Raw genomic sequence first — 9,489 nt, 5'->3', positions numbered from 1 at the left:
TGGCCACAAAAGTACCAAAACCTTCCTTATGGGAATCTGGCATGACCCCATGATAACGGGGCAAGTCTTTCACCATGTGTCGCAGATAGGACGAAAACGTGAAAGCATAACTGAGGACCCTGGTAGCCATCAAAGAATTGGAATAGAGGCGGCGACCAAACTTGTCCAGGGTCCGCCCTTCCCGTCCGGGGGGAACCGCCGCCGAGACCCTCGATGGCTGTGATTTCTTTAGCGCCGACTCGACGAGCAACGACTGGTGAGACAGTTGTGCTTTATCGAAGCCCTTACATGGGATGGTCCGGTACTTGGATTCCATCTTAGACGGCACCGCTGTGACTGTAAGAGGGGAGTCCAAATTTCTCAGGAAGGTCTGATGGAGGACCTTATTGAGAGGCAAACGAGGAGTTACTCTCGGGGGAGAGGGCAAGTCTTGCTCCTCCAAAAACTCCTTCGTATACTGAGAACCGGAGACTAAGTCTAGGTCCAAAGCACGTCCCATATCCAGCACAAATTTTGAAAAGGATGAGGGCTTGGAAGGCGGGGAAGGAGTACGAGAAGCCCGAGTCGCCAAAAAGGAAGGGGAAGCCTCGCGGGAATATCAAGGCTCCCTACCCGTACCAGACCCCGATCCCCACGAGGCCACACCCAGTGACTTCGAGGTGGTCGGGGACCGCCGGTGCCCCGAGGAGCCCCTGCGGGAAGTCCCCGGGGTACGAGGCACCGAGGCATGCCCCCTCCGTCTCGGCGGAACGGAAAAGCCTCAGATTGTCGAGGCGGAGCTCCGAGACACGTAACTTCTCACCCCCAGTCGGCGAGGAGCGACCGCGTCTCCGAGGAGAACCCCGAGAACGCTTGGGCTTCCTCAGCCGATGCCTCGCCCGAGGCCGGCCCGAGGGCAAGGAGCCCGGGGAGGACCTCGACGAAGAGGAAGTGGAAGAGATCCTCCTAACCTGACGCACCTTGTCCCTAGGCCGCACGCTCCGCTCAGGCTGGTCAACTGAGACCGAGGTCAAGGGCAAGGTCGGGGTCGAGGCCGGGAGAGCCCCGGGGGCCGAAGCCGAGGGCACCGAGACCGAAGCCGCCGACGCCGGGGCAGACAAGGCCAAAGCCGGCTGCAGGTGCGCGAGGGCCCCGGACAGCTCCGAGGCAATAAGCGCTTGGAGCAAGTCCTGGAAGACCGGAACCGTCATCATGGCCGGTAGGTCCGGGGCCGGCGGGTGCTCCCTGGAGGGCGACCTCGGTCTCGAGTATTCCCTCGGGGCACCCGACTTCTACGCTCGGGGCGGGGCCGAGGACGACCCACCCACCGCCGAGGAGCCCGAGGATGGCTTTGTCGCAGACCCTGGAGTCGAGGAAGGAAGCAAGGACTTACCCTGGGCAGGCTTCGAGGAAGTAGGTTTGGATGAAGCCGGTGTCCACGGCGAGGTCGAGGGACCCGAGGCCGAGGTCAAGGCCGGGGCCGAAGCCGAGGCCGACGTCGAGGCCTTCCCCGCCGCGGGGTCCACAGCGAAGAGCTCCGCCATTCGGTCACGGCTTCGGCGGAGAGCTCTAGACTGAAAAGTAGAGCACCTATCACAGGAATCCGTAGGGTGCTCAGGACCAAGACAGATCAAGCACCACCGGTGTGGATCAGTAATAGAGAGCAACCGATCACACCGGGAGCACTTTTTAAAGCCTGTCAAGGGACGGGACATGAAAACCAAAAGGTCCGGGAACGAACGAGGTCCCGCGGCCGCGGCTACCGGGAGCCCCCGGAGCCGAACGGAACAATTTTTTTTTTTTCAACGAAATTTAACAGACGAACTAACAAAAACAACAAAGCAAGCACAGCGACCGAGCGAATACATTCAGCCGCGGTGTCAGAAGGCAAAAGCTATAGAGCACAATTTCCACAGGGCTTCTGGTTCCGCGAAAAAAACTGAACTGAGGACCACGAGGTGGGGATGCGCCCTCTAGTGGGCAAGAAGGCATGCACATGCGTGGTGCAGTGTAGCAAACTTGAAACTTCAATCAAGTTTGCTTGAAAAGCTGTCCGCGCTGGGGCTCCGTAGACGACGTCACCCACATGTGAGAATATCATGCCTGCTTGTCCTGGGATAAGTTTGGTACTTGCAAACAGTAAATATTCAAAACTTCAACCCTGGCTACTATCCTTTCATGTCTTGCACCTTTCAAATAAATTTATGATTTAATCATTAAAAAAAAAAAAGTCCATCATTGTGATTCTTTTTTTTTTAAATATAATTCTTTATTGATTTTTAAATAAAAGAACAGTATATTATTGCATTCAGTCATAACACTAATATCTATATAGATAACAGAACTATCATTCAATAATTACATTATTTTGCATATAGTAATAACATAAGAGCCAAGTAAATAATATAATATGAAACCAAGTTATCTAAAATATCATTATCAATATTTCTTCCCAACCACCCAACCCCCCACCCTCCCTGGATGTGTAAAGATAAATAAACCAAGAAAAAAGTAAGACAAAATACAGTATTATATTTGTACAAATGTAGTCAATGGGCATCAAATTTTTTTGAATATTCCACTAAGTCCCCTACACTCTGCATTAATTCGTTCATATTTGTATATAGTACACACATTCACCCACCAGAAAGTATAATTTATTTTATCATGATTCTTCCAATTACTTGTAATCAATTGAATGGCTATACCTGTAAGAATTAAAAATAGACGACTTTTATACTTATCTAAAGTGGGTTTAACATGTAAAATTGTTCCACAAATTATAGCCTCATATGTTAATGGAATATTTGAATCTAAAACTAGATTAATTTGTCTCCATATGGATTTCCAAAATATTAATATAAATGGACAAAAATACAACAGATGATCCAGAGTCCCTATGTCAATATGACAATGCCAGCATCTATTAGACTTAGAACTATCTATTTTATGTAATCTAACTGGGGTCCATCACTGTGATTCTAAAGCAGAGAGTCCAGTACACTTCAGATTTAATTATCTCATGTTTGGATCTGAAATGACTCAGCATCATGCAGGATGCAAATTCTTAAGGAGTTTCCTTGTGAAATTTAATTATTGGATGGGCAGGTTTATTGGTGAATGTGATTGCCTAAGAAGGGGAATGGGCTGATAGAAAAACTTTTTTTTTTTTTAAAGTAGCTGGGATAACATTAGCATTATGAATATAACTTGCTTCCAGCACTGTAAAAAACATACATTAACTCCTCACCATTATGTTAAAGGTGTTTCCTTTTTAATATACAGTTCCACATAGATGATCAAGCTTTTCAGAGGCAAAAAAAATCCACATTTTGATTGTTATTGACTGTTATAATTATGTCATGGTTTAGTAGAATTTTTGTGAATTTTGTTTTGGGGGGAACCTGCCTAGATTATAGGACAGAGTACAATATACATTTTTGAATAAAAAATAAATGATTGATCATCCTTAATACCCAAAAATGCAAACAGAATATCTTTCTGTTACACACTGTTTAGGAAGTGTAAATTTGGAATGGTAATTCATTAATATTTGTCCTTCATATAAGCTGAAGGAAAATAGATATAGCACAGCATTGTCTACCAATATTCTCTTTTGCTCTTTAAATGTTTGGGTGCTGCTGTAACAAATTGTTCCTCATTCAATGGCCTCATGGAGCAGAAAGTGAGGTGAATCATTCCACACATAACATTCTGAACTATTAAAATCACACAGAGTAAGAAAAGAATAAAGGAACCTTCCTATAGAACATCTCTACATCTACCTCAAGAAATTATTTATGATGTTAACATTTGGATGAAAGAGAATGGAAAGAAACTTTCCCATAACCCTTTTCAGATCAACAGGGAAGTTTCTCTAATTGGAAGAAATTTGTTGGATGGTTTGTTGCCTGCTGTGATGCAAGATGGGGGAAGGGGGTAGTCATCAAGCATTGTTCATGGCATTGGGTTTATGGATTCTCAAAAAGAAATCATACAGCACAATGTAACCAATGGGGGGGGGGGGGGGGGAATACATACAATGAAAGATACAGCCCTCCCTGCCCACAATCATAGGAACATTAGTTAATATTTTGATTAAGTTATTTGATTTGGAAAGAAATTATATAAATGCCATTACTGTAAGTCCTTAGAAGATTGCAATTTTAAAATCTAAAGAACAGAAAACACAGAAAAAAATCTGTTATGGTATATACAGTGCTTTCTAAGTTACTGTTGGAATGATGAGTCATTAAATCTTTTCGTATAGACCCTTCAACTAGTTTTTAGGGAGGCAGGTAATAGTAGTTTTAACATAAACACTGAACCTACCCTACCATAATAGCATTAACTGCCAAGACTCAAAGAGAGTGGCACTTACCCTATGTATGAAAAGATAGGGTAACAGACCCTGGCCTGAGAGGGAAAAGAGGATGAGACGAAGAAGAAGAAGACCTGGTGTGATACAGGTGAAGCAGGACAAGTCCTTTGGATAAAGATGAAGTAACCAGACCTCACAAGAGAAAAAACCCCTCCCCTCCCTCGTGCTCTAATAAATCAGTATATTAACTGTAAAAGATATTTCATAACCCACTTGCCAGCTGGCCCATAGTGATTGAGAAATATTATGTTTCTGAGTTAGCTATGGTAAGCAAAAACTTGTAAGAAACAAGACTTAAATTCCGATGCATGGCACCTGGCCGGATATTATGCAAAGAGGAACACAGCTCATGGTCAGAAAAACAGAGTACTCAGGAACATTATTTAGCAAGATATATCATGTGTTACCACAGCAGAGAAGGAATTTTAGACTCGGAATTGCATATATGGTAAAGGGAAAAGGGCATTTGCAGGAAAGGGTTAGGCCTTACGGCAAACTGAACAGACGTATAAGATGACACAAATAGATAAGCCAATAAATGAATCTACTTATGTATTGACGTATAAGAAAAACAACCAATAAAGATGTATCATGTGATTTAGGCTAACGTGGTATTGACCACCAAAAAATGTATAAAATCAGGCCTATAAGCAGAAGTAAGCTGAACAGACATCAGAGGACCCTCAGGCCTGAGGATCACATCTGTTACATTATATGCTGAATAATTTATTCTTGTAAGCTGTTACTGATTTGTTAATAAATGTATACCTATTGAAACCAGTATATAGTGTGTGGAGTCTCCATTTCGAGGTAGGCCTAGACAGCGGCCTACTTATATATTATAAAGGATTGTTTTTGAGAAAGAGAAGAACAAAATTACAGAAAAGATTTGAGATCACTATTGTTTTTATATATAAAGACAAACAGTATTGGAAAGAAGGGATAAGAGACAAATACTGGAAGTCAATAGAAAGTGTTATGTTAGATTGGCAATGAAGTGAATATATAAGCAGATTATTGAAGTTCATAGAAAGATAGTGTACGTAGATAGGAAGGATACATGACAAGTGATTATGTCTAACCAAATAACTGACAGGCATTAAGTATGATAACTGACAATGTAAAAATAAACGCACCCTTTGTCTTTCTAGGTCTGGGATTTTTAATATGGGCGTTTCCCATCACCTCACATTAACAGTGCACATTAAGAGAACACCTAATTGAGTACTCTAAAAAAAAAAAAATAATAAAATAAATAAAAAATTTATACAAGAGGGGCGCTACCTTAATACTTGCTAGCAATTAATGTCGGTCCGTTTTCCAGTACATGAGTTATTATTTGTTGTATTATGACATATGTCAACTTCAGTGTTTTTGGAAATACGAGTGGATTTCCATTTATGAGCGCTCTCTATAATTATCAATATAAAGAAAGAAGATTTATTTACTTATTTATTATTCATGTCTCTACAATAACTGGAACATATTGCATAGGGTTCTTATGATCCACTCCTATCCCAAATGGTAATATTAATTAATGTTGTGCTAACATACCGAAGTGAGAATAACTTCTGCTTTTTATTTCTTAAACCCCAAGCCAAGTTTTTGAGTGTTCCAACAGAGAAACATATTCTATAATGTTAACCCATTAAAAGTTGTTCACTTCTTGTTAGAAAAATTATTTGTCTAGCTTTAAGCAATGTGTATTGTTCTGTTTGGTTTTTTTCCCTTAATGAAATATATTATGAGCTTAACAACTATGACTTTGCTAGATTTCTATTTATGAGTACTCAATATAATTAGCAATATAAAAGAAAAAACTATTGTTCCTTTACTTATCATAACAGTTTTGAAAAACTTCTAGCAGTCTTTCTCTCTCTGCCTTTTCTTGGAACTTGTAAAAGAAATGTTACTTCCTCTTTTTCTGATACACGCAGGAATACTTTCTGGTTTAATACAATACAATCAGCATTTGGCTTTATTAAAAAAAAATGGTTCTAACTGTTGCTTAAGAACTTTTCTAATAAGTTGCTGAAGGAAATGTCCAGTCCTATTGATTGGAATTCAAAAATATTGTAGTTTAGGTCTTTTTGCTGATTGAATATTAGTGAAAGTCAATATTAGTGAGTCAAACAAAATTGAACCCATGATTCGATAGAATCCCATGGGAAGGACATTTCTCCCATAAATCCTATTTTATTTTAATTTTTAGGGTTTATCATCTTTATTTTAGTATGTTTCAATATAATCTATGTGTTAATATGTCTAAGGCTATAGCTTAGCCATCCTTTTGCTTGGGTTTGACTCTTTGCTAATTCATATTTATGTTTAGCATATTACTCCTGTCCTTTGAACATCATATGCCATTGCAACTATAATTCCCTTAGGCTGACAAATATAATTCAGCCGTTACATATATTAGACCTTAGTCTATTTGAATTAAAGCAGATGAGTTTTTGTTTTCTTTTGTATGTCATCTTTTAACGCTGTACCTATCCTGTTAGTAATATTGCTCAGGTATTGTTGGAAACAAGTTAGATGATATATACAGTACAGATATTTCTGCCTTATTAATTGTGGATCACTTCACAAAGACAATTACCATATCAGAGGAAGCTGTATGCTACATGAGAATCCGTGTTTACACCCTTTTAATTAATTAATGACTTATTTACATAATTATGGACTAATGCTATTTGAAAATATCATCGATGAAAAATTTTCAGCCGTATGAAACCCTGATGACGGATGAGCCCCAAAAGAAGGATCGTGCTACCAGAGAAAGCGCCTAGACTTACCAGCAAAGACTTCCTGACTGTTGCTACCAAAGACAGGATGACCTTTATGACCTTGAACTTCTACAGCTTTAATTATGGACTTATTAATTTGCACTTTAACTCTTTTATGGACTCATGCAGTATTAGTATATATATTTTTTCATGTGTTGATAATTATTTCTAACAGCCCTATTGCAAGATTTGGGTGTTTTTCTTGATTGTGACTTTATGCATTTTCATCCTGTTTTGACTCCCACAATAGCTCCCTAGTTATTTTCCCTTCCAGTCAGATTCTTTCCATCCCCTTTCTTGCTGCTAAGCTGAAGAGAAGTGCAGTGAAGAAGAAGTAATGAGCCCAGCTGAAGGATGATGACGTAAAATTTGGTGTGGTTACCTGGACTTTCACCCCTGGCGTCTGGACCCAGTCGAGTCTGCACTGATCCCAGCTATCTTGGAAGAGCATGGAAATAATCTAACTTGTTAATTTATCCCTCCATCCCTTTTGGATGTAGTATGCTCATAACAGGATGAAGCCATAAAAGGAGAATATATTAAAACGTATCAGATTAAATTATGAACCCCTGCAGATGCCTAGTTGCTCGAACTATCCCAAATGTTGAAATAGAGACCCATACACAACATTTTTGATAATCTTGACTTGGCCGATTTTGATGCACCTCCCTATGAAACACCAATAGCTGATTTCCCCTCCCAAGAGCCACCACCACGTCAGTACTTTATTCTAATGTTTCTAACACATTAGTATAAGCTCTGCAGTCATACCCCAGGTGCCTACCTGACTTTTACATTGCATATTATCCTAATTATTGATTGCATATTATCACATTGTATTAATAATTTTATTGTGACATGTTATGCTGCTCTGTTCCGGGTTAGTATAGTATGGGTGGGCACTTGTCCTTTTCATTTTTACCATATACAATTTCAAGTACGTGGCCCTATGCCTGTGCTGTATGATCACTGACACAATCTACCTTCTGACCAAATATCCGGATGTCAAAGCCACCTGAAGGGGCTTTGAAGAGGGAAAAGAGGATGAGACGAAGAAGAAGAAGACCTGGTGTGATACAGGTGAAGCAGGACAAGTCCTTTGGATAAAGGTGAAGTAACCAGACCTCACAAGAGAAAAACCCCCTCCCCTCCCTGGTGCTCTAATAAATCAGTATATTAACTGTAAAAGATATTTCATAACCCACTTGCCAGCTGGCCTATAGTGATTGAGAAATATTATGTTTCTGAGTTAGCTATGGTAAGCAAAAACTTGTAAGAAACAAGACTTAAATTCCGATGCATGGCACCTGGCCGGATATTATGCAAAGAGGAACACAGCTCATGGTCAGAAAAACAGAGTACTCAGGAACATTATTTAGCAAGATATATCATGTGTTACCACAGCAGAGAAGGAATTTTAGACTCGGAATTGCATATATGGTAAAGGGAAAAGGGCATTTGCAGGAAAGGGTTAGGCCTTACGGCAAACTGAACAGACGTATAAGATGACACAAATAGATAAGCCAATAAATGAATCTACTTATGTATTGACGTATAAGAAAAACAACCAATAAAGATGTATCATGTGATTTAGGCTAACGTGGTATTGACCACCAAAAAATGTATAAAATCAGGCCTATAAGCAGAAGTAAGCTGAACAGACATCAGAGGACCCTCAGGCCTGAGGATCACATCTGTTACATTATATGCTGAATAATTTATTCTTGTAAGCTGTTACTGATTTGTTAATAAATGTATACCTACTGAAACCAGTATATAGTGTGTGGAGTCTCCATTTCGAGGTAGGCCTAGACAGTGAGGGGGATGAGATTGAATGAGACTGAAAGAGGAAGTATATATTTTAACTGTGTTTCAATGTTACCATAAGCTTTCATTAAAACAATTATTTATATAAGTTTGCTGGATTATAAAGGATTGCTGGATTATAAAGCCCCCACATCTGTTACATTATATGCTGAATAATTTATTCTTGTAAGCTGTTACTGATTTGTTAATAAATGTATACCTATTGAAACCAGTATATAGTGTGTGGAGTCTCCATTTCGAGGTAGGCCTAGACAGCGGCCTACTTCATTGGTGACCCACGACTGTGTAGGACACGAGCCTTAAGCGACCTCACTGGATTGCAGGCATAAAATCTGCTTGTCAGATTGCCTCTCCATTACTTTTGGCCAAAAGTTTGATTCTGGGTTTTATTTCTGTACTTATGCATTGTTTTCAACTGAACTTCCTTATTTTACAGAGTTGCTGTGTTGCCTTCTTTATCTTGTTCCCCTTTTTTTTTTATGCCACACTTCTCCTTCATTTCCTTTTTACACC

This window comes from Geotrypetes seraphini, chromosome 1 (assembly GCF_902459505.1).
Source record: "Geotrypetes seraphini chromosome 1, aGeoSer1.1, whole genome shotgun sequence".
Classification (NCBI taxonomy): Eukaryota; Metazoa; Chordata; class Amphibia; order Gymnophiona; family Dermophiidae; genus Geotrypetes; species Geotrypetes seraphini.
The sequence above is the reverse complement of the archived record's forward strand: the minus strand, read 5'-3'. Positions refer to the sequence as shown.